Source organism: Chiloscyllium plagiosum, unplaced genomic scaffold, assembly GCF_037043375.1.
Source record: "Chiloscyllium plagiosum isolate Xiang-an unplaced genomic scaffold, Cpla_swu_hap1 HiC_scaffold_25, whole genome shotgun sequence".
NCBI classification, from domain to species: Eukaryota; Metazoa; Chordata; class Chondrichthyes; order Orectolobiformes; family Hemiscylliidae; genus Chiloscyllium; species Chiloscyllium plagiosum.
The window spans coordinates 62933600-62960638 of record NW_028270163.1 but is presented as its reverse complement, the minus strand read 5'-3'; the positions used below and the strand labels follow the sequence as shown (position 1 = coordinate 62960638).

The window sequence follows — 27039 nt, the reverse complement described above, 5'->3', positions numbered from 1 at the left end:
CCTCATCCAGGTAATTTATAAAAATCACAATCAGCAGTGGCCCCAAAACAGATCCTTGCGATACCCCACTAGTAACTGAATTCCAAGATGAGCATTTCCCATCAACCACCACCCTCTGTCTTCTTTCAGCTAGCCAATTTCTGATCCAAGCCACTGTTCCCCTCAATCCCATGCCTCTGTATTTTGTGCAAAGGCCTACCATGGGAAACTTTATCAAATGTCTTACTGAAATCCATGTACACCACATCAATGGCTTTACCCTCATCCACCTGGTCACCATCTCAAAGAATTCAATAGGATTTGTGAGGCACAGTCCACCTTTCACAAAATCGTGTTGACTATCCCTAATCAAACTATTCCTTTATAGATGATTATAATTCCTATTCCTTATAACCTTTTCCAACAATTTACCCACAACCGAAGTAAGGCTGACTGATCTGTAATTTCCAGGGTTGTCTCTACTCTCCTTCTTGAACAAGGGAACAACATTTGCTCCAGTCTTCTGGTACTATTCCTGTAGACAATGACAACATAAGGATCAAAGCCAAAAGCTCTGCAATCTCCTCCCTGGCTTCCCAGAGAATCCTAGGATAAATGCCATCTGGCCCAGGGGACTTATCTATTTTCACACTCTCCAGAATTAGCTAAGTGTGAGGTGATTCACTTTGGGAAGAATAACAAAAAAATGGGGTACTGGGCTAATGGTCGGATACTTGGTAGTGTGGATGAGCAGAGGGATCTTGGTGTCCATGTACACAGATCTCTGAAAGTTGCCACCCAGGTAAATAGTGCGGTGAGGAAGGCATATGGCGTACTGGCTTTTATTGGTAGAGGAATTGAGTTCCGGAGTCCTGAGGTCATGATGCAGTTGTATAAGACTCTGGTGCGGCCGCATCTGGAATATTGTGTGCAGTTTTGGTCGCCATACTATAGGAAGGATGTGGAGGCACTGGAACGGGTGCAGAGGAGGTTTACCAGGATGTTGCCTGGTATGGAAGGAAGATCGTATGAGGAAAGACTGAGACACTTGGGGCTGTTTTCACTAGAGAAAAGAAGGTTTAGAGGTGACTTGATTGAGGTGTACAAGATGATTAGGGGGTTAGATAGGGTTGACAGTGTGAACCTTTTCCCGCGTATGGAGTCGGGTATTACAAGGGGGCATAGCTTTAAATTAAGGGGGGGTAGATATAGGACTGAAGTTAGGGGTAGGTTCTTCACTCAGCGAGTCGTAAGTTCATGGAATGCCCTGCCAGTAGCAGTGGTGGACTCTCCCTCTTTATGGGCATTTAAGCGGGCATTGGATAGGTATATGGAGGATAGTGGGTTAGTATAGGTTAGGTGGGCTTGGATCGGCGCAACATCGAGGGCCAAAGGGCCTGTACTGCGCTGTATTCTTCTATGTTCTATGTTCTATAAGTCCCAGCCAATCCCAGCCCCTCCTTGTAGTTCAAACCCTCCATTCCTGGCAACATCCTGGTAAGTCTCTGCTGAACCTTCTCCAGTTTAATAATATCCTTCTTATAACAGGGTGACCAGACTGGGCACAGTATTCCAGAAGAGGCCTCACCAATGTCCTGTGTAACCTCAACATAAAGACCTACAGAAGGTCTGAGTAATGACAGCCACCTGCCAAACACCTTTGTAATCACTCTGTCTAGTTATGATGCAATCTTCAAAGAATTATGTACCTGAACCCCTAGATCCTTCTGTTATACAACATTACCCAATTGTATAAGTCTTGCCTTTGTTTTACCTGAATGTAATACCTCACATTTATCCAAATTAAACTCCATCTGACTCTCTTCAGCCCATTGGCCCAATTGAGTAAGATCTCTTTGTAATCTTAGAAATCCTTTTTCTACTGTTCACTATGCCACTGATCCTAGTGTCATCTGTAAACTTATTAACCCTGCCTACTTTATTCTAATCCAAATCATTTATACAAAATGACAAGCAAAAGTTGAGTCAGCACTGATCCCGGAACTGGAAACGGAACACTGCTGGTAACCGGTCCCCACTCCAAAGAACAATCCTCCACCATCATTCTCTGTCTTTTGCCATTGAGCCAATTTTGTATCCAATTGGCAAACCCACCCTGAATCCCATTAATCTAACTTTACTAAATAGTCTATCACGCAGAATCTTGTCAAAGGCTTTACTAAAATCCAAATATACAATGTCTACCACTTGGCTCTCACCAATCTTTTAGGTTACTTCCTCAAGAAACTCAATCAAGTTTATGAGACATGATTTCCCTCGCACAAAACCATGTGCTGACTATCCCTCATCATTCCTTGCCTCTCCAAATCCATATAAATCCTGTCTTTCAGAATCACTTGCAACAAGTAACCCACCATCTACGTCAGACTCACTTTTCACAGACTTTTCCTTACCTCCCTTCTTAAACAAACATTAAGAAGTCATTCAGCACCTCACCTGTATTTATAGATGATACAAGTATCTCTGCTAGGGGCCCCACTATCTCCTCACGTCTGGTTACAGAGTGAAACCTGCCTTGGTAGATTGTGAGGTTTATTTTTACTATTTAGTTAGCATTGTGGTCACTCACTGGACATCAGGTTATTGATACACTCCACCCGATGCAATATCATTATTGTCTCCAGTTCAGAACGTTTTGTTCAACTGAGGAGGTCACATGTTTCCTTTCAGTGACTTTCTGCACTTTCATTAGGCATAATTCTCTCTGTCTCTACCAACGACAAACAGACACTGACTAAATCACCGACATTTCTTACCGGACTCTAAGGAAAAGCAGTAAGGGCTGATAAAACAGCTCAAGACTTCTGCCCAGTTCTGATGGCCTGAAGATTGCCAAAACTGCATTGCACTTCATCTGGGATGAAGCTGTTCTAGTGAATTCACCCCCTTGCTGTAGGTCATAAACACATCACATCAACAATAAGCTGTAATTCTCTCAGCAAGTAATTTTCAATGATTTCTTGGAAATGTTGTCCTGACTGCTGTTTAAAAAAAAAGTGACTTTCTGATCCTTTCAAAACAAGTCACCTTCACAGAACAGAAACTCAAAAATCCTATTTGCCTCGCTTTAGAATCCAAGTTCCCAAGAAAATAATATATCATAAACTTTGACCTGGTGGCTCAGTGGTTAGCACTGCTGCCTCACAGCGCCAGGGACCTGGGTTCAATTCCACCCTCAGATGACTCTCTGTGTGGAGTTTACATGTTCTCCCCGTGTCTGCGTGGGTTTCCTCTGGGTGCTCCGGTATCCTCCCCCAGTCCAAAGATGTGCAGGTCAGGTGAATTGGCCACGCTAAATTGCCCATAGTGTTCAGGAATGTGTAGGTTAGGTGCATTAGTCAGGGGTAAATATAGAGTAATAGGGTAGGAGAATGGGTCTGGATACTCTTCAGAGGGTCGGCATGGACCTGTTGGGCTGAATAGCCTGTTTCCACCCTGAAGGGATTCTATGATTCTATGAACTTTCATCACGCCAAACCAACAGCTATTCTCCCAATGTCAATTCGATCAGTAGTGCTGCTAGTGGACAGTGAAATCCCCCACCCAGAGTACACTCTGTGCCCTTGCCATCCTTAGTGCTTCCTCCAAATGTTGTTCAACTTGGGAGGACAGTACATGGTAATCAGCAGGAGGTTTCCTTGCCCATGTTTAACCTGAAGCCATGAGACTTCATGGGATCCGGAGTCAATGTTGAGGACACCCAGAGCAACTCCCTCCTGACTGTATCCCACTGTCTGCCCTCTCTGCTGGGTCTGTCCTGCCGGTGGGACAGTATCTATACAGGGATGGTGATGGTGGGGTCTGGGATATTGTCTGTAAGGTATGATTCCGTGAGTATGACTGTGTCAGGCTGTTCCTTAACTCGTCCTGAAGAAGGGCTTATGCCCGAAACGTCGATTCTCCTGCTCCTTGGATGCTGCCTGACCTGCTGCGCTTTTCCAGCAACACATTTTCAGCTCTGATCTCCAGCATCTGCAGCCTCACTTTCTCCTCGTCTGTGAGACAGCTCTCCCAATGTTGACACTAGTGCCCAGATGTTAGTCTGGAGGACCCTGCAGAGTTGGCATAGCTGGTCTGCCTTTGCCTGTTGTGTGATTTTCAACTTTGTCCAGCCCAATCCAACACCAGCTCCTCCACACTTTGTCATATTCAAAAGTGACTATTGATCTCGGACTCATAGCAAACACATTTATGTTTAGATGTGTCGGGGGTAAATTCCCAGCTCCTGTGGCTTCCACCTTTTGTCCTCGTGGTTGAAGCTGGGATCCATGTCATTGAGGTTTGGAATGTAAGGTTCCTCCGAACTGAGGTGGGATTTAGGAATTTAGTGGGACAGGAAATAGCTGCTCTTATGTTACATGTCTGTGCTTGTTGAGTTCCTGGGAACAGGACAACAATGAATGTCAACAGTGTGTCTTGGTTCTGATATGGACAGAATGTACTTGGTGAACTGTTTGTCAGTCAATCTGTCTCACTGACTGGCTCATGTACAAAGCAGCTGGAGCTGTTCAGACATGTTTGATGTCTTTGACCCACAGTGGTTATGGGTCATTGGGTACTGTGCAGTTAATGTTTCACTCCATGCCACACCAAGGCCCACTGCTTTTCCATATCCTCCACCTGGAGCAGGTATTTAATCCTGTTTTAGCAACAGTCGGTGAACAATATCTGGGACCACAGCAGATATTTTACACTCTAAAGGTTTCCATTCTATTTTCAGCCCTGACACTATTCCTGAAAACCCCAACCCTAACCTTTTTCTCTCTGGGATATGAGCATCTCTTCCTAAATAACACTCTTCCTAATGTGTGCGGCCCAGACTCCAGCTGAATAGGAGGAGGCCATTCAGCCCATTCAGCCCACTCCTCCATCCAGCATGATTGTGGCTAATCCTCTATCTCAAAGCCATTCTCGGTTCTCTCCTCAGACCCCGCCCCTCCCCCCACCCAAACACATTTAGCTTCTAGAAATCTGTTTCTTTTTAAAAATATATTCAGCCTACTGTGGTAGAGAATTCCACAGGTTCATCACCTATGAACCTCTGGGGGAATAAATTTCTCCTTATCTCAGTCTGAACTGAACTTTAACCCCTTGTTATTGGTCCCCCCAACCAGGAGAAGCCTCATCACTGGAGTCAGCCTGTTCAGCCCCATCAGAATTGTATCTTTCAATTAGATCCTCTTCCATTCTTCTGATCTCCAGTGAGTACAGATCCAGTCAACCCAATCTCTCCTCATAAATAAAGCTGCAATCCTAGAAATCAGCCTGGTGAATCTTTGCTGTGCTCCCTCCACAGCAAGTATTTATCTTTTTTTAGTTAATGAGACCAAATCTGGACACAATATTCCAAATGTGGTCTCATCAAAGCCCTGTCCAGCTACAGTTAGACTTCCTTGCTCCTGTATTCAAACCCTGTTGTAATGAAGGTCAACCTACCATTTGCCATCCTCGCTGATTTCTGTACCTGCTGGCTTGTATCAGTGACCAGGAAATACTGGGAAATACTCCAGTACCTCTCCACTTCACCTTTTCCAAAGCCTCTCTATCATACCTCACATGAAGACACCGTATTCCAAGTGAGGCCTGATCAAGACTGTCTACAGGGATGAGATAGTATGTCCGATCAGTGACCCTGTAAATGCACGCAGTATCGTTGAGCTGTAGCATCACAACATTGCTCTAATGCACATTCAGAAGTTTGCTCATTAACACAGACTTTCTCCAACTTAATGTTTTCCTTCAACTGTGTCTGAATATTGGTGACAGTGGAGTAGGACGTCTGGGCCCAGGGCTCATTTGCTTTAGGTTTTGCCTCTCTTCTCCTGTTTTTTTCTTTTTCTTCTTTTTTGTTTTATTTACCTTTTGGTGAAGAGATTGTTTGCGGTGTCGAGTGGGTCCAGCAGCACGGACACATGGTGGTGGCTGAGTTGAGTTTGGGTTCCCAGCAGCATCTGTTTCCAGCACAGATTCATGCAGATAGTGGAGGTGAGTTTGGGCCCAGTATGAGGCCTAGTGGTGAGGTCCAGCCCAGTATGAGGCCTAGTGGTGAAGGCCAGTGAGGCCTCATAGTGATGAGGGTGGTGATGGAGGTGAGATGGTGCCGAAGAGTGGGACTGGTGTCTGGCCAAAAGGCCTAGGGCCCATGACAACGGAAGAAGGATTGAAAGGTTAGATATTCCTTTATTCTTTTTTTTGCCTCAATATTCTCTGTTTTGGTTTATATTTCTATGTTTTCAGATGGCGCCAGAGTGTGGCGACACTATGCAACATTTTTCACTGGACTTTGCAACAAGCTACTTACGGCAATAAATAAATAAATATTGACTGTTCTCCTGGACATACAGACAGTACTGTATTGATCCAAGTCAAATATCATGTGCCAGTCATGAACTCAGTCTTCCAGTATATTAAAATTTGTCTGAGTATCATGTCCAGTCTGAACCCTCACAAAGGTCTTTATAACAACTGGAAATTACTGATGGTGCCTCCATCCAATTAATAATAAAAATAGCAGAATTGATGGTGCCAACACCAATTCCTAGCAAAGTCAGTCACCAATCCCCAAACAGATTCAAATTCCTTCCTTTTATGACAATTCCAAGCTTTGCATCATCTGCAGACTTTCATCTAGCCACAAAGAGCAGTGACCAATCCCCAGAAAACAGAATTGAGCCAACCTCTGCCAGTGACTTAGAATTGTCTCCACCATTCAGATGACAAGGTAGCCATGATGTACAGGAGCACAGCTCCCTGATGAAGGAGCAGCGCTCCGAAAGATAGTCCTTCCAAATAAACCAATTGGATTCTAACCTGATGTTGTGTGATGTTTAAGCTAAATGGTGTAAGTGATTGGAAAGGTCCCTGGGAGCACCAGGAAATTCGAATAGGAGTTGGTCCTGGGCCAAGGTTAAGACGAATGCTCAGACTCTCTCTTGTCCCTCCCCATATCCATTGACTCCCTGAAAGTTCAAAAATCTATTGATCTCAACCTTAAATATACTCAACTTAAATATACTCAATGTGCTAATACTATTTGAGGGGGTTTAAACGAGTTCAGCAGTCAAGATAACTCTTCATCAGAGCTGGCGCAGAGGGGGCAGTATTTATGTTTTACTTTGGGGGAAGCGTTAGGGTTTGGACTATTGGAGGAGAAAGGATGTTGATAGTTCACATGAAGTGATCAGAATGTGCAACATTTCTGTTGTCGGGACAAATTCCAGCATCTGCAGTAGTTTGCTCTTACATTGTGTTTAATCGACCACATTCAGTTCAACTGAGCAATCAACATCCTTTCTACCCCAGCACCCCACACCCTGCTACAGCATTAATGTCACCCCCTCCATATCTTCATGGAAGCTCTAATGAAAAATCATCGAGACTTAAAAAGTTAGCTTGCCGCCTTTCTGTGGATCTGCCTGATCCAATGTGATCGCCAGCATTTTCTGTTTTCAGGAAAGTACTGACTACCAGACCATCTATTTGTTATGATGCTGTTATGATGCTGTTATGATGCTGACTGAAGGATAAATATTGACAAGAACATTCGGATAGATTCCTACTGTTACTCAGAATACTGCCATTAGTTGATTTACTAGCAGAACATCAGTCTAACATCCCACCTGAAGATAACACCTCCACCAGTTCAGCACCTCCAATAGTGCAACAGCTTCACCAGTGCAACACGTCTATTAGTGCAACACCTCCACCAGTGCAACACGTCTATTAGTGCAACAGCTTCACCAGTGCAACACCTCCAACAGTACAGCATCTAAAACAGTGCAACACCTCCACCAGTGCAGAATCTCCACCAGTGCAATACCTCCACCAGTGCAACACCTCCACCAGTTCAGCACCTCCAATAGTGCAACAGCTTCACCAGTGCAACACGTCCATTAGTGCAACACCTCCACCAGTGCAACACCTCCACCAGTGCAACACCTCCACCAGTGCAACACCTCCAGCAGTGCAGCATCTCCACCAGTGCAGCACCTCCAACAGTGCAGCTCCTCCAAAAGTGCAGATTCTCCAACAGTGCAGCACCTCCGAAAGTGTAGCATCTCCAACAGTGCAGCACCTCTAACAGTGCAGCACCTCCGACAGTGCAGCATCTCCGACAGTGCAGCATCTCCGACAGTGCAGCATCTCTAACAATGCAGCACCTCCGACAGTGCAGCATCTCCGACAGTGCAGCATCTCTAACAATGCAGCACCTCCGACAGTGCAGCATCTCTAACAGTGCAGCACCTCCGACAGTGCAGCATCTCCGACAGTGCAGCACCTCCGACAGTGCAGCATCTCCGACAGTGCAGCATCTCCGACAGTGCAGCACCTCCGACAGTGCAGCATCTCTAACAATGCAGCACCTCCGACAGTGCAGCATCTCTAACAGTGCAGCACCTCCGACAGTGCAGCATCTCCGACAGTGCAGCATCTCCGACAGTGCAGCACCTCCGACAGTGCAGCATCTCTAACAATGCAGCACCTCCGACAGTGCAGCATCTCCGACAGTGCAGCATCTCTAACAATGCAGCACCTCCGACAGTGCAGCATCTCTAACAATGCAGCACCTCCGACAGTGCAGCATCTCTAACAATGCAGCACCTCCGACAGTGCAGCATCTCCGACAGTGCAGCATCTCTAACAATGCAGCACCTCCGACAGTGCAGCATCTCCGACAGTGCAGCATCTCTAACAATGCAGCACCTCCGACAGTGCAGCACCTCCGACAGTGCAGCATCTCCGACAGTGCAGCATCTCTAACAATGCAGCACCTCCGACAGTGCAGCATCTCCAACAGTGCAGCATCTCCAACAGTGCAGCATCTCCACCAGTGCAGCACCTCCACCAGTGCAGCACCTCCACCAGTGCAGCACCTCCAACAGTGCAGCATCTCCACCAGTGCAACACCTCCATCAGTGCAGCACCACCAACAGTGCAGCACCACCAACAGTGCAGCTCCTCCAAAAGTGCAGATTCTCCAACAGTGCAGCACCTCCGAAAGTGTAACATCTCCAACGGTGCAGCATCTCCAACAGTGCAGCATCTCTAACAATGCAGCACCTCCAATAGTGCAGCACCTCCAACAGTGCAGCATCTCCAACAGTGCAGCATCTCCAACAGTGCAGCATCTCCAACAGTGCAGCACCTCTAACAGTGCAGCACCTCTAACAGTGCAGCATCTCCAACAGTGCAGCATCTCTAACAGTGCAGCATCTCCAACAGTGCAGCATCTCCAACAGTGCAGCACCTCTAACAGTGCAGCATCTCCAACAGTGCAGCATCTCTAACAATGCAGCATCTCTAACAATGCAGCACCTCCAACAGTGCAGCACCTCCAACAGTGCAGCACCTCCAACAGTGCAGCACCTCCAACAGTGCAGCATATCCAACAGTGCAGCATCTCCAACAGTGCAGCATCTCCAACAGTGCAGCATCTCCAACAGTGCAGCACCTCTAACAGTGCAGCATCTCCAACAGTGTAGCATCTCTAACAATGCAGCATCTCTAACAATGCAGCACCTCCAACAATGCAGCACCTCCAACAGTGCAGCATATCCAACAGTGCAGTATCTTCAACAGTGCAGCACCTCCAAAGGTTCCACATTTCCAACAGTGCATCATCTCTAACAATGCAGCACCTCCGACAGTGCAGCACCTCTAACAGTGCAGCATCTCCTTAGCACTGTGCCCAGTGTCAGCCTGGACTTTGTGCTCAATCCAAGAGCTTGGCTTGAACATGGATCCCCGTGTGTCTTGGATGTGAGTTACCCAATCGATTCCATTTGCTGTGAACCATGGAGGCTGCAGCACCAATCCCGAGAGTATCTACCTCATTCCTGTTTGCCAATCAGAAAATTATCCATCAATCGAAAGTCTCCTGGCTGTCTGCTAACCTATCAATCTGAATATATGATTTAACCCCATTAACCCTTGTCTTGTTTAATTACCTTTTTTAATGCATGCGATATGGTCATTGTTGTCCAATCTCATTGTTAATTAAGAATCAACCCCACTGTTGTGTGTCTGGAGTCACGTGGCTTCCAGACCAGGGAAAGACAAGAGACATCCCTCCCTAAGGGGCAGGAATGAATCCGGGTTTTTAACCAAATTTGATGATGGTACTTGGTTCTTGTCCAGTTGTTTTATTTTAATTCCAGCTTTTTATGAAATTCCGATTGTCCCACCTGTCATGGTGGAATCCATGGTGAAACATTAGCCGCCATTTGTGCAGCACTAGCCCACTGACATGACCCCCAGTCCCCTGCCCCCATGTCTCTGACCCTCTGCCCACCATCTGGTTCGGTTTGTGAATCTGGACATACTATGATCACTAGTTCTCTTTGCTGGAACCAAATTTGCCCCTAACGAGCTTTCCTGCCAGGTGCTAACTCTCATCGGGAAACTCGTGACCAAGAGCTGAGTTTTGTCAGTGGAATATTGACCAACACTGGGTCTGTCCTTTCCCTCTGCTTCACAAGTCACACAGCACCAGGGTATTGTCCAATCGGATTAATTGAAATCACATTTTAACAGAGCGTTGCTCCTTCATCAGGGTCAGACAGCATCATGGAGAGGGAGCAAGCTAACATTTCAACTCCCGATGACGTTTCATCAGAGTACTGATTATTAATCATCGAGACTGAAACGTTTGCTTGCTGCTTGATCTGCTGTGATCTCCAGCAGGTTTTGTTTCAGTTGGATGCCTTCTGAGTTGGTCCACCCCAGGCCACCACCAGCACCTCCACGCCATACAGCCCTCACCAAACTGAGGAAGGCTGGAGTACAGGGAGCTGGCCATGGGACCTGGGAACCTGTCAATCTAATCAGCCTGAGATTGTCAATGCTGTTGGAATGTTGTTTGCAAAATCAATATTTCTAATTGTGCTGCCTGTGTTGCAGGCTATGTCTTTGATGGAGGAGATGATGCACGAGATAAATGATTTGAAGAACTTCAAAAATACTGTTGAAGATCGCATGACTGACATTGACAAAGATATGGATATGGTAAGATATGGGTGGAGCCAAATGTTGGGAATTGAAGGAGGTGGGGAGAGGGAAGAAGAAGGGGAGTTGTAGCAAAAGGAGAATATGGGGAAGAGGGGGAATGTACCAGCCACAGACCAAAACGATGCTCTTGCCCCTATCCCCTGAGGGACATGGGGAGGTGGGTCTGCTGTTGCTTGTAAAGTATCGTGTCTGTTTCCCACACGTGAAAGCTCTGCAGATTGTAACCTTCCCAATAGCACCAGGGAAGCCCAGACACCGTCTGCTATCAGCTTGGTTTTGCAGCTCACACATATTACTCTCACTCGTTCTCAGTCCTTAGCTGCAGAGATCCAGATTCTCAACGTATGCTGAAACACCCAAACAAAACTCCACTCTGCTTTGGGAGCAGCCATCGCTTTCACCCATGGGGATTATGTTTGTGTGGTGGGAAATCCTGTCAAAGTTCAATGACCCGTTACAACATTTTAATCATGCAGTAATCACCCATAATCCAACAGGGTTTCTGCGGAGGGTGGGGGAATGACAGAAGCAATCATATCTGATTCCATATCCTGGGAGATGCCTTACAGCGAACTCTAGGCATCAGGCCCCTGGATAAATGTGGAAAAATGCTGCAAAGCTGCTGGGCGGCACAGTGGTTAGCACTGCTGCCTCACAGCGCCTGAGACCTGGGTTCAATTCCCGCCTCAGGCGACTGACTGTGTGGAGTTTGCACATTCTCCCCGTGTCTGCATGGGTTTCCTCCGGGTGCTCCGGTTTCCTCCCACAGTCCAAAGATGCGCAGGGCCAGGTGAATTGGCCATACTGAATTACCCGTAGTGTTAGGTAAGGGGTAAATGTAGGGGTATGGGTGGGTTGCGCTTCGGCGGGTTGGTGTGGACTTGTTGGGCCGAAGGGCCTGTTTCCACACTGTAATCTAATCTAAATCTAAATCTAAAGATGCTCAATCTAAACAATCATTGCAATTCACGGTGCACTAGGGGACATTGCAGCGGGAAGGTTCACTTGCTTCAGGATAATGAAAAGAAATGTTAGAAAACAGGGAGGTGCATCATTTCCATAGAATATAGAACAGTGCAGCACAGGACAGGCCCTTCAGCCCTCGATGTTGTACTGACCTTTTATCCTACTCTAAGATCAGACTAACCTCCATAACCTTCATTTTACTACCTCCATGTGTTTAGCCAAGAGTTGCTTACATGTCCGTAGTGTATCTGACTACTACCACCGCTGGCAGTGCATTCCATACATCCACCACTCTCTTGTCCTCTGACATCTCCCCTAAACCTCCCTCCAATCACCTTAAAATTATGCCCCCAAATGATAGACATTTCCATCCTGGGTAAAAGTCTCTGGCTATCCACTCTCTCTCTGCCTCTCATCATCTCGTACACCTCTATCAAATCACATCTCATCCTTCATCGCTCCAATGAGAAACCCCTAGCACCCTCAACCTTTCTTCATAAGACATGCCCTCCAGTCCAGGCAGCATCCTGGTAAATCTCCTCTGCACCCTCTCTAAAGCTTTCACATCCTTCCTATAATGAGGCGACCAGAACTGATCACAATATTCCAAGTGTGGCCTAACCAGGGCTCTGTAGCACTCCACCATAACTTTGCGGCTCTTAAACTCAATCCCCCTGCTAATAAAAACCAACGCACCTTACTCTGTCTTAACAACCCTATCAACTTCAGTGGCAACTTTGAGAGATCTATGGACGTGGACCCAACATCTCTGTTCCTCCACACTGCTGAGAATCCTGCCTCTAGCCCTGTATTCTGCATTCAAATGTGACCTTCCAAAGTGAATCACATCACACTTTTCTGGATTGAACTCTATTTGCTACTTATCAGCCCAATCCCAATTCTGCATCTTGTCAATGTCCCGTTACAACCTACAACAATCCTCCACACTATCCACAACTCCACCAACCTTTGTGTCACTGGCAAACTTACTAGCACACCCTTCCACTTCCTCATCCAAGTCCTTTATAAAAATCACAAAGTACAGAGGTCCTACACCAATCCCTGCAGAACACCACGAGTCACCGAGCTCCAGGCTGAATACTTTTCATCTACCACCACCCCCTGTCTTCAATGGGTCACCCAACTCTGTATCCAGGCAGCCAGATTTCCCTGTATCCCATTACTCCTTACATTCTGAATGAGTGTACCATGAGGAATCTTATCAAGCACCTTGCTAAACATCCATGTACACCCCATCCACTGCTCTACCTTCATCAATGTGTTTTGTCACATCCTCAAAGAATCCAAGGCATGACCTGCCCCTCACAAAGCCATGCTGACTATCTCTAATCAAACTATGGTTTTCCAAGTAATCATAAATCCTGTCTCTCAGAATCCTCTCCAGTGCTTTCTCCACCACAACGTGAGACTGACTGGTCTGTAATTCCCAGGATTGTCCCTGTTCCCTTTCTTGAACAAGGGAATAACATTTGCCCCCCTCCAAACATCAGGCACTACTCCAGTGGACAGTGAGGATACAGTGAGGATACCTTAGGATATATCCCATTTGGCCCAGGGAATTTATCTATCCTTATGTTTTTTCAAAACTTTCAGCACATCCTCCTTCCTAACATCAACTTGTTTGAGCATGTTTGTCTGTTTCATGCTGTCCTCTGAAACATCAAGGTCCCTTTCAGTGGTGAATAGTGAAGCAAAGTATTTAAGGCCCTCCCCTACCTCCTCTGACTCCAGGCACAAGTTCCCTCCACTATCCCTTATCGGCCCTACCCTCACTCTGGCCATCCTCTTGTTCCTCACATAAGTGTAGGATGCCTTCGGGTTTTCCCTAATCCTACCCGCTAAAGGTTTTTCATGCCCCCTCTAGCTGTCCTAAATCCATTCTTCAGTTCCTTCCTGGCTACATTGTAACACTCTAGAACCCTGTCTGATCCTTGTCTCCTGTGCCTTAAGTAATCTTCCTGCTTCCTCTTGATTAGATGTTCCACAACCCTTGTTACCCAAGGTTCCTTCACCCTACTATCCCTTCCTTGCCTCAGTGGGACAAACCTGTCCAGCACAATCAGCAAGTGCTTCCTAAACAACCTCCACATTTGTCACACTTTTCCATGAGAACATCTATTCCCAATTTAGGCACCCTAATTCCTGCCTAATAGCATTGTAATTCCCCCTCCCCCAGTTATATACTTTCCCTTGGAATCTGCTCCTATTCCTTTCCATGAGTGTAGTAAAGATTAGGGAGTTGTGATCACTGTCACAGAAATGCACTCCTACTGAGAGATCTGACACCTGACCTAGTTCTTTGCCGAGTACCAGACCCAACATGCCTTCCTCTCTAATCAGCTTTGTTCCACCCAAACTATGTAGGTTCCAATCAATATTAGGGAAGTTAAAGTCACCCATGACAACAACCCTGTTACCTCTGAACCTTTCCAAAATCTGTCTCCCAAAATGCCCATCCAAGATTAGCAATGCCACTCCCTCATCTCCTTTCCTCTTTCTTTTCCTCCCCCCCCCCCCCCACCCCAACTGCTTTTGAAACATCTAAATCCTGGAACTTCCAACAGCTGTTCCTGCCCCTGTGATATCCAAGCCTCTGTAATGGTCACAACATCATGGATCAGTACCAGGAACTATGTTCTGAGTTTGTCATCCTTATTCCTGATACGACTTGCATTGAAATAAACGCACTTCAAGCCATCACACTGACTGCATCTTTGCCCTATCAAGTGCCTCTCCCTCTTTACAGACTCTGCGCAGTGTATCTGGCTGTTCATGACCTATTCCAGCACCTGATCTGTAGCTCACGTTGTGACCCCCTGCCAATCTAGTTTAAACCATCCTGAAGAGCTCTAGCAAACCTCCCGCTCAGGATGTTAGTGCCCCTCCTGTTCAGGTGCAACCCGTCCTCCTTGTACAGGTCCTACCTTCCCCAGAAGGTATCCCAATGATCCACATATCGGAAGCTCTCCCTCCTACACCAGCCCTGCAGCCACATCTGCATTCACTCTGTTCCTAAAATCGCTAGCACGTGGCATCAGTAGCAATCCTGAGATTACTACCCTGCTTGTGCTGCCTTCTAGCTTCCAACCTAACTCCCAATATTCTCTTGTCATGTCCTCCTCCCATTCTATACCCATGTCATTGGTACCAAGCTGTACCTCGACTTTTAGCTGCACTCCTTCCCCCTTAAGAATCCTGTAGACTTGATCCGAGACATCCCTGACCCTGGCACTAGGGAGGCAACACACCATCGGGGAGCTTCACTCGCACCCACAGAATCTCCTGTCTGTCCCTCTCACGATTGAATCTTCTATCACTATTACTCTCCTGTCCTTCCCCCTTCCATTCTGAGCCACAGAGCCAGGCTCAGTGCCACAGACCTGCCCACTGTGACTTTCTCCTGGTTCCCCACCCCCCACCAAACAGTATCCAAAGCACTGTACTTTTTTTTATTTCAAAAATATACTTTATTCGTAAAATTATTTGGATCTCTATACAATTGGTCATGCCATTTTGTGCACACATTACATTGCTTTACATACAGACACCGAAATTTATTTTCCTGTATACAAATCTATACATTTACTATCCAACTCTTTTGCTGAGGTGTCGCGGAGCCCAACTGACTGCGCGGGCCCCCAGTTCTTTGGGCAGGCAGATGTTAGACGGTGGTCTTTCCCCCAGTGCTTTGGCGGCAGCTGCCCCAAGCTTCAGCGCGTCCCTCAACACGTAGTCCTGGACCATGGAATGTGCCAGTCTGCAACACTCAGTCGGGGTCAACTCCTTCAGCTGGAAGATCAACAGGTTTCGGACCACCCAGAGAGCGTCCTTCACTGAGTTGATGATCCTCCAGGCACAGTTGATGTTCGTCTCGGTGTGCGTCCCGGGGAACAGACCGTAGAGCACGGAGTCCCGCGTCACGGCGCTGCTCGGGGCGAACCTCGACAGACACCACTGCATTCCTCTCCAGACTTCCTCTGCATAGGCACATTCCAGAAGGAGGTGTGTGACAGTCTCGTCCCCCCCGCAGCCGCTTCGAGGGCAGCGTGCGGTGCGGCTGAGAGTCCGGGCGTGCATAAAGGATCTCACAGGCAGAGCCCTTCTCACCACCAGCCAAGCCATGTCTTGGTGCTTGTTGGAAAGTTCTGGCGATGAGGCATTCTGCCAAATGGCTTTGACAGTCTGCTCAGGGAACCGCTCGATAGGATCCGCCCTCTCCTTTTCCCGAAGGGTCTCAAGGACACTACGTGCTGACCACTTCCTGATGGACTTGTGGTCAAAGGTGTTTTTCTTCATAAACTGCTCCACGAAGGACAGGTGATATGGAACGGTCCAACTACTCGGAGCGTTCCGCGGCAGCGAGGCCAGGCCCATCCTTCGCAACACCGGGGACAGGTAGAACCTCAGTACGTAGTGACACTTGGTGTTTGCGTACCGGGGATCCACGCACAGCTTGATGCAGCCACACACAAAGGTGGCCATCAGGGTGAGGGTGGCATTGGGTGTATTTTTTCCGCCGTTGCCCAGATCTTTATACAGCGAGTCCCTTCGGACCCGGTCCATCTTTGACCTCCATATAAACTGGAAGATGGCCCGGGTGACTGCAGCGGTACAGGTTCTGGGAATAGGCCAGACCTGTGCCACGTATAACAGCAATGACAGTGTCTCACACCTGATGACCAGGTTTTTTCCCGCGATGGAGAGCGACCGTAGCTTCCATCTGCCCAGTTTCTGCCTCACTTTGCTGATACGCTCCTCCCAAGACTTGGCGCACGCCCCAGCCCCCCCCGAGCCAAATACCCAGCACCTTCAGGTGGTCGGTCCTGACGGTGAAGGGGACCGAGGATTGGTCGGCCCAGTTCCCGAAGAGCATGGCCTCGCTCTTGCCGAGGGTTTACCTTGGGCCCCGAGGCCTGTTCGAACTGGTCACATATGCACATGAGTCTGTGCACGGACAGCACTTATTATTGAGGGGAACAGCCACAGGATGTCCCTGCATTGTCCCTCTCCTGATGCTCACCCAGCTACCTTTAGGTGTGACTGCCTCCCTATAACTCCTCTCTATCACCTCCTCAGCCTGCTGAATGATCTGATGTTCATCCAGCTCTGTCTCCAGTTCCCTAACGCGGTCTGTGAGGAGCTGGAGTTGGGTACATTTCTCGCGGGAGAAGTCAGCAGGGACACAAGTGGTGACCCTTATCTCCCACATCCTGTAGGAGGAGTTTGGAACTGCCCGAGCTTCCATCCCCTCTGCTCTGAATTACCAAGAGCAAAACTGTCACAAAGATTAATGACCAGCTAATCAGCTTGTATGATCCTAACTGGTACAGTCAATTAAAATGTGGTGATTAGATTAGATTCCCTACAGTGTGGAAACAGGCCCTTCGGCCCAACCAGTCCACACCCACCCTCCGAAGAGTGACCCACCCAGCCCCATTTCCCTCTGACTAATGCACCTAACACTATGGACAATTTAGCATGGCCAATTCACCTGACCCGCACATCTTTGGACTGTGGGAGGAAACCTGTGGGAGGATACTTTTCATTATCTGTGGAATTCTTTACCGCAGAGGGCTGTTGAGGCTGGGTCATTAAGTATATTCAAGGCTGAGAGAGAGACAGGTATTTAATTAGTGAGGGAATAAAGGGTTATGGTGAAAAGGCAGGAAAATGTCGTTGATGCTGATCAGATCAGCCATGGTCTCATTGATCAGCAGATCAGACTCAATGCACCAAATGACCTATCTTTCCTTTTTCATCGTGTTAGCTTCATCCCAGAGTCCTGGGGTCAGTGGCTATAGAGACAGACCCCATCACCAGGGATGTATTTCCCTCCCCACCCCTTTCCACGTTCCGCAAAGACTGTTCCCTCCTTGACTACCCCATAACGTTTACTTCCTTATACCTGAGAGTTAAATGGAAGGGGCTTGGGGTTGGGTGGTAAGGTAACTGAGAATGTGATAGGTAGATGAAAGTAGGGGAGAAGGTGATAGGTCAGAGAGGAGGGTGGAGCAGATAGATGGAAAAGATAATGGACAGGTCAAGAGGGCTTTGCTGAGTTGGAAGGTTGGATCTGGAATGGGGTGGGGGGAGGGGAAATGAGGAAACTGGTGAAATACACATTAATTCCCTGTGGTTGAAGGTTCCAAGGCGGAAGATGAGGCGTTCTTCCTCCAGGCGTCTGGTGGTGAGGGAGCGGCAGTGAAGGAGGCCCAGGACTTCCATGTCCTCGGCAGAGTGGGAGGGGGAGTTGAAATGTTGGGCCACGGGGCGGTTTGGTTGATTGGTGCGGGTGTCTCGGAGATGTTCCCTAAAGCGCTCTGCTAGGAGGCGCCCAGTCTCCCCAATGTAGAGGAGACCGCATCGGGAGCAATGGATACAATAAATGATATTAGTGGATGTGCAGGTAAAACTTTGATGGATGTGGAAGGTTCCTTTAGGGCCTTGGATGGAGGTGAGGGAGGAGGTGTGGGCGCAGGTTTTACAGTTCCTACGGTGGCAGGGGAAAGTGCCAGGATGGGAGCGTGGGTTGTAGGGGGGGGCGTGGACCTGACCAGGTAGTCACGGAGGGAACGGTCTTGGCGGAAGGCGGAGAGGGGTGGGGAGGGAAATATATCCCTGGTGCTGGGGTCTGTTTGGAGGTGGCGGAAATGTCGGCGGATGATTTGGTTTATGCGAAGGTTGGTAGGGTGGAAAGTGAGCACCAGGGGCGTTCTGTCCTTGTTACGGTTGGAGGGGTGGGGTCTGAGGGTGGAGGTGCGGGATGTGGACGAGATGCATTGGAGGGCATCTTTAACCACGTGGGAAGGGAAATTGCGGTCTCTAAAGAAGGAGGCCATATGGTGTGTTCTATGGTGGAACTGGTCCTCCTGGGAGCAGATACAGTGAAGGCGGAGGAATTGGGAATATGGGGTGGCATTTTTGCAGGAGGTAGGGTGGGAAGAGGTGTAATCCAGGTAGCTGTGGGAGTCGGTGGGTTTGTAAAAAATGTCAGTGTCAAGTCGGTCGTCATTAATGGAGATGGAGAGGTCCAGGAAGGGGAGGGAGGTGTCCGAGATGGTCCAGGTAAATTTAAGGTCAGGGTGGAATGTGTTGGTGAAGTTGATGAATTGCTCAACCTCCTCACGGAAGCACGAGGTGGCGCCAATGCAGTCATCAATGTAGCGGAGGAAGAGGTGGGGAGTGGTGCCGGTGTAATTACGGAAGATCGACTGCTCTACGTAGCCAACAAAGAGACAACTCTGCTCATCTACACCACAAGGATCTGAAACCAACCTGGTGATTCTAAAAGATGGGAGACTTTACAAACAATCCAGGTCTTTTTCATTATGTAATTTCAGTTACATCACACTGTAAACATTTGCTATAAATTCTATGTCTTACAATCTTATTCTCCACAAACACCTGATGAAGGAGCAGCGCTCCGAAAGCTAGTGCTTCCAAATAAACCTGTTAGACTATAACCTGGTGTTGAGTGAACTTTAAGAATCTTACCGTTAGCCCAGTACTCTGTATTCCTCTTACTCCTTCCAAGGTGAATCAATTCACACTTTCTTGCAATAAACTCAATTTGCTACCTCTTAGCCCAGCTCCGCAGCTTATCACTGTCCCTCTGTAACCTACAACATCCCTCCTCCCAGCTCTGCAGCTTATCACTGTCCCTCTGTAACCTACAACTTCCCTCCTCCCAGCTCTGCAGCTTATCACTGTCCCTCGGTAACCTACATCATCCCTCCTCCCAACTCTGCAGCTTATCACTGTCCCTCTGTAACCTACAACATCCCTCCTCCCAGCTCTGCAGCTTATCACTGTCCCTGTGTAACCTACAACTTCCCTCCTCCCAGCTCTGCAGCTTATCACTGTCCCTCTGTAACCTCCAACATCCCTACGTCCAGCTCTGCAGCTTATCACTGTCCCTCTGTAACCTACAACATCCCTCCTCCCAGCTCTGCAGCTTATCACTGTCCCTCTGTAACCTACATCATCCCTCTGTCCAGCTCTGCAGCTTATCACTGTCCGTCTGCAACCTACATCATCCCTCTGTCCAGCTCTGCAGCTTATCATTGTCCCTCTGTAACCTACAACATCCCTCCTCCCAGTTCTGCAGCTTATCACTGTCCCTCTGTAACCTACAACATCCCTCCTCCCAGCTCTGCAGCTTATCACTGTCCCTCTGTAACCTATAACATCCCTCCTCCCAGCTCTGCAGCTTATCACTGTCCCTCTGTAACCTACAACATCCCTCCTCCCAACTCTGCAGCTTATCACTGTCCCTCTGTAACCTACAACATCCCTCCTCCCAGCTCTGCAGTTTATCACTGTCCATCTGTAACCTACAACATCCCTCCGTCCAGCTCTGCAGCTTATCACTGTCCCTCTGTAACCTACAACATCCCTCTGTCCAGCTCTGCAGCTTATCACTGTCTCTGTGTAACCTACAACATCCCTCCTCCCACCTCCCAGCTCTGCAGCTTATCACTGTCCCTCTGTAATCGACAACATCCCTCCTCCCAGCTCTGCAGCTTATCACTGTCCCTCTGTAAACTACAACATCCCTCCTCCCAGCTCTGCAGCTTATCACTGTCCCTCTGTAACCTACAACATCCCTCCTCCCAGCTCTGCAGCTTATCACTGTCCCTCGGTGACCTACATCATCCCTCCTCCCAGCTCTGCAGCTTATCACTGTCCCTCTGTAAACTACAACATCCCTCCTCCCAGCTCTGCAGCTTATCACTGTCCCTCTGTAACCTACAACATCCCTCCTCCCAGCTCTGCAGCTTATCACTGTCCCTCGGTGACCTACATCATCCCTCCTCCCAGCTCTGCAGCTTTTCACTGTCCCTCTGTAACCTACAACATCCCTCCTCCCAGCTCTGCAGCTTATCACTGTCCCTCTGTAACCTACAACATCCCTCCTCCCAGCTCTGCAGCTTATCACTGTCCCTCTGTAACCTATAACATCCCTCCTCCCAACTCTGCAGCTTATCACTGTCCCTCTGTAACCTACAACATCCCTCCTCCCAGCTCTGCACCTTATCACTATCCCTCTGTAACCTACATCATCCCTCTGTCCAGATCTGCAGCTTATCACTGTCCCTCTGTAACCTACAACATCCCTCTGTCCAGCTCTGCAGCTTATCACTGTCCCTCTGTAACCTACAACATCCCTCCTCCCAGCTCTGCAGCTTATCACTGTCCCTCTGTAACCTACAACATCCCTCTGTCCAGCTCTGCATCTTATCGCTGTCTCTGTGTAACCTACAACATCCCTCCTCCCAGCTCTGCAGCTTATCACTGTCCCTCTGTAACCTACAACACCCCTCCTTCCAGCTCTGCAGTTTATCACTGTCCCTCTGTAACCAACAACTTCCCTCCTCCCAGCTCTGCAGCTTATCACTGTCCCTCTGTAACCTACAACATCCCTCTGTCCAGCACTGCAGCTTATCACTGTCCCTCTGTAACCTACAACATCCCTCCTCCCACCTCCCAGCTCTGCAGCTTATCACTGTCCCTCTGTAATCGACAACATCCCTCCACCCAGCTCTGCAGCTTATCACTGTCCCTCTGTAACCGACAACATCCCTCCTCCCAGCTCTGCAGCTTATCACTGTCCCTCTGTAACCTACAACATCCCTCCTCCCAGCTCTGCAGTTTATCACTGTCCCTCTGTAACCTACAACATCCCTCTGTCCAGCTCTGCAGCTTATCACTGTCCCTCTGTAACCTACAACATCCCTCTGTCCAGCTCTGCAGCTTATCACTGTCCCTCTGGAACCTACATCATCCCTCTGTCCAGCTATGCAGCTTAAACACTGTCCCTCAGTAACCGACAACATCCCTCCTCCCAGCTCTGCATCTTATCACTGTCTCTGTGTAACCTACAACATCCCTCCTCCCAGCTCTGCAGCTTATCACTGTCCCTCTGTAACCTACAACATCCCTCCTCCCAGCTCTGCAGCTTATCACTGTCCCTCTGTAACCTACAACATCCCTCTGTCCAGCTCTGCAGCTTATCACTGTCCCTCTGTAACCTACAACATCCCTCTGTCCAGCTCTGCAGCTTATCACTGTCCCTCTGTAACCTACAACATCCCTCCTCCCAGCTCTGCAGCTTATCACTGTCCCTCTGTAACCTACATCATCCCTCTGTCCAGCTCTGCAGCTTATCACTGACCCTCTGTAACCTACAACATCCCTCCACCCAGCTCTGCAGCTTATCACTGTCCCTCTGTAACCTACATCATCCCTCCTCCCAGCTCTGCAGCTCATCTCTATCCCTTTGTAACCTACACCATCCCTCCACCCAGCTCTGAAGCTTATCACTGTCCCTCTGTAACCTACAACTTCCCTCCTCCCAGCTCTGCAGCTTATCACTGTCCCTCTGTAACCAACAACTTCCCTCTGTCCAGCTCTGCAGCTTATCACTGTCCCTCTGTAACCTACAACATCCCTCCTCCCAGCTCTGCAGCTTATCACTGTCCCTGTGTAACCTACAACATCCATCCTCCCAGCTCTGCAGCTTATCACCATCCCTGCGTAACCTACAACATCCCTCTGTCCAGCTCTGCAGCTTATCACTGTCCCTCTGTAACCTACAACATCCCTCCTCCCAGCTCTGCAGCTTATCACTGTCCCTGTGTAACCTACAACATCCATCCTCCCAGCTCTGCAGCTTATCACCATCCCTGCGTAACCTACAACATCCCTCCTTCCAGCTCTGCAGTTTATCACTGTCCCTCTGTAACCAACAACTTCCCTCCTCCCAGCTCTGCAGCTTATCACTGTCCCTCTGTAACCTAAAACATCACTCCTCCCAGCTCTGCAGCTTATCACTGTCCCTCTGTAACCTACAACATCCCTCCTCCCAGCTCTGCAGCTTATCACTGTCCCTCTGTAACCTACAACATCCCTCCTCCCAGCTCTGCAGCTTATCACTGTCCCTCTGTAACCTACAACATCCCTCTGTCCAGCTCTGCAGCTTATCACTGTCCCTCTGTAACCTACAACATCCCTCTGTCCAGATCTGCAGCTTATCACTGTCCCTCTGTAACCTACAACATCCCTCTGTCCAGCTCTGCAGCTTATCACTGACCCTCTGTAACCTACAACATCCCTCCTCCCAGCTCTGCAGTTTATCACTGTCCATCTGTAACCTACATCATCCCTCTGTCCAGATCTGCAGCTTATCACTGTCCCTCTGTAACCTACAACATCCCTCTGTCCAGCTCTGCAGCTTATCACTGTCCCTCTGTAACCTACAACATCCCTCCTCCCAGCTCTGCAGCTTATCACTGTCCCTCTGTAACCTACATCATCCCTCTGTCCAGCTCTGCAGCTTATCACTGTCCCTCTGTAACCGACAACATCCCTCCTCCCAGCTCTGCACCTTATCACTATCCCTCTGTAACCTACATCATCCCTCTGTCCAGATCTGCAGCTTATCACTGACCCTCTGTAACCTACAACATCCCTCCTCCCAGCTCTGCAGCTTATCACTGTCCCTCTGTAACCTACATCATCCCTCCTCCCAGCTCTGCAGCTTATCACTGTCCCTCTGTAACCTACACCACCCCTCCTTCCAGCTCTGCAGTTTATCACTGTCCCTCTGTAACCAACAACTTCCCTCCTCCCAGCTCTGCAGCTTATCACTGTCCCTCTGTAACCTAAAACATCCCTCTGTCCAGCTCTGCAGCTTATCACTGTCCCTCTGTAACCTACAACATCCCTCCTCCCAGCTCTGCAGCTTATCACTGTCCCTCTGTAACCTACAACATCCCTCTGTCCAGCACTGCAGCTTATCACTGTCCCTCTGTAACCTACAACATCCCTCCTCCCACCTCCCAGCTCTGCAGCTTATCACTGTCCCTCTGTAACCTACAACATCCCTCCTCCCAGCTCTGCAGCTTATCACTGTCCCTCTGTAACCTACAACATCCCTCTGTCCAGCTCTACAGCTTATCACTGTCCCTCTGGAACCTACATCATCCCTCTGTCCAGCTATGCAGCTTAAACACTGTCCCTCAGTAACCGACAACATCCCTCCTCCCAGCTCTGCATCTTATCACTGTCTCTGTGTAACCTACAACATCCCTCCTCCCAGCTCTGCATCTTATCACTGTCCCTCTGTAATCGACAACATCCCTCCACCCAGCTCTGCAGCTTATCATTGTCCCTCTGTAACCTACACCACCCTCCTTCCAGCTCTGCAGCTTATCACTGTCCCTCTGTAACCTACAACATCCCTCTGTCCAGCTCTGCAGCTTATCACTGTCCCTGTGTAACCTACAACATCCCTCCTCCCAGCTCTGCAGCTTATCACTGTCCCTCTGTAACCTACATCATCCCTCTGTCCAGCTCTGCAGCTTATCACTGTCCCTCTGTAACCTACATCATCCCTCTGTCCAGCTCTGCAGCTTATCACTGACCCTCTGTAACCTACAACATCCCTCCACCCAGCTCTGCAGCTTATCACTGTCCCTCTGTAACCTACATCAACCCTCCTCCCAGCTCTGCAGCTCATCTCTATCCCTTTGTAACCTACACCATCCCTCCACCCAGCTCTGCAGCTTATCACTGTCCCTCTGTAACCTACAACATCCCTCCTCCCAGCTCTGCAGCTTATCACTGTCCCTCTGTAACCAACAACATCCCTCTGTCCAGCTCTGCAGCTTATCACTGTCCCTCTGTAACCTACAACATCCCTCCTCCCAGCTCTGCAGCTTATCACTGTCCCTGTGTAACCTACAACATCCATCCTCCCAGCTCTGCAGCTTATCACCATCCCTGCGTAACCTACAACATCCCTCTGTCCAGCTCTGCAGCTTATCACTGTCCCTCTGTAACCTACAACATCCCTCCTCCCAGCTCTGCAGCTTATCACTGTCCCTCTGTAACCTACAACATCCCGCCTCCCAGCTATGCAGCTTATCACTGTCCCTCTGTAACCTACAACATCCCTCCTCCCAGCGCTGCAGCTTATCACTGTCCCTCTGTAACCTACAACATCCCTCCTCCCAGCTATGCAGCTTATCACTGTCCCTCTGTAACCTACAACTTCCCTCCTCCCAGCGCTGCAGCTTATCACTGTCCCTCTGTAACCGACAACATCCCTCCTCCCAGCTCTGCAGCTTATCACTGTCCCTCTGTAACCTACAACATCCCTCCTCCCAGCTCTGCAGTTTAATACTGCCCCTCTGTAACCTACAACATCCCTCTGTCCAGCTCTGCAGCTTATCACTGTCCCTCTGTAACCTACAACATCCCTCTGTCCAGCTCTGCAGCTTATCACTGTCCCTCTGTAACCTACAACATCCCTCCTCCCAGCTCTGCAGCTTATCACTGTCCCTCTGTAACCTACATCATCCCTCTGTCCAGCTCTGCAGCTTATCACTGTCCCTCTGGAACCTACATCATCCCTCTGTCCAGCTATGCAGCTTATCACTGTCCCTCTGTAACCTACAACATCCCTCCTCCCAGCTCTACAGCTTATCACTGTCCCTCTGTAACCTACATCATCCCTCTGTCCAGCTATGCAGCTTATCACTGTCCCTCTGTAACCTACAACATCCCTCCTCCCAGCTCTGCAGCTTATCAGTCTCTCTGTGTAACCTACAACATCCCTCCTCCCAGCTCTGCAGCTTACCACTGTCCCTCTGTAACCTACAACATCCCTCCTCCCAGCTCTGCAGCTTATCACTGTCCCTGTGTAACCTACAACATCCCTCCTCCCAGCTCTGCAGCTTATCACTGTCCCTGTGTAACCTACAACATCGCTCCTCCCAGCTCTGCAGCTTATCACCATCCCTGCGTAACCTACACCATCCCTCCTCCCAGCTCTGCAGCTTATCACTGTCCCTCTGTAACCTACATCATCCCTCTGTCCAGCTCTACAGCTTATCACTGTCTCTGTGTAACCTACACCATCCCTCCTCCCAGCTCTGCAGCTTATCACTGTCCCTCTGGAACCTACATCATCCCTCTGTCCAGCTCTGCAGCTTATCACTGTCCCTCTGTAACCTACAACATCCCTCTGTCCAGCTCTGCAGCTTATCACTGTCCCTCTGTAACCTACATCATCCCTCTGTCCAGCTCTGCAGCTTATCACTGTCCCTGTGTAACCTACAACATCCCTCTGTCCAGCTCTGCAGCTTATCACTGTCCCTATGTAACCTACAACATCCCTCCTCCCAGCTCTGCAGCTTATCACTGACCCTCTGTAACCTACAACATCCCTCCTCCCAGCTCTGCAGCTTATCACTGTCCCTCTGTAACCTACAACATCCCTCCTCCCAGCTCTGCAGCTTATCACTGTCCCTCTGTAACTTACATCATCCCTGCTCCCAGCTCCGCAGCTTATCACTGTCCCTGTGTAACCTACAACATCCCTCTGTCCAGCTCTGCAGCTTATCACTGTCCCTCTGTAACCTACAACATCCCTCTGTCCAGCTCTGCAGCTTATCACTGTCCCTCTGTAACCTACAACATCCCTCTGTCCAGCTCTGTAGCTTATCACTGTTCCTCTGTAACCTACAACATCCCTCCTCCCAGTTCTGCAGCTTATCACTGTCCCTCTGTAACCTACATCATCCCTCTGTCCAGCTCTGCAGCTTATCACTGTCCCTCTGTAACCTACAACATCCCTCCACCCAGCTCTGCAGCTTATCACTGTCCCTCTGTAACCTACATCAACCCACCTCCCAGCTCTGCAGCTCATCTCTATCCCTCTGTAACCTACACCATCCCTCCACCCAGCTCTGCAGCTTATCACTGTCCCTCTGTAACCAACAACATCCCTCTGTCCAGCTCTGCAGCTTATCACTGTCCCTCTGTAACCTACAACATCCCTCTGTCCAGCTCTGCAGCTTATCACTGTCCCTCTGTAACCTACAACATCCCTCCTCCCAGCTCTGCAGCTTATCACTGTCCCTCTGTAACCTACAACATCCCTCCTCCCAGCTCTGCAGCTTATCACTGTCCCTCTGTAACCGACAACATCCCTCTGTCCAGCTCTGCAGCTTATCACTGTCCCTCTGTAACCTACAACAT

General features: G+C 48.9%; 1 pseudogene across 1 annotated transcript in view; it reads left to right on the top strand.

The window, feature by feature from the left end:
* Positions 1-27039, top strand: part of LOC122562327 (uncharacterized) — a 171956-nt pseudogene that overhangs the window by 18472 nt on the left and 126445 nt on the right. The window contains exon 2 of the transcript XR_015761445.1: positions 10900-11004. The product of XR_015761445.1 is annotated as an uncharacterized LOC122562327 (transcript). The remainder of the gene's footprint in view (positions 1-10899; positions 11005-27039) is intronic.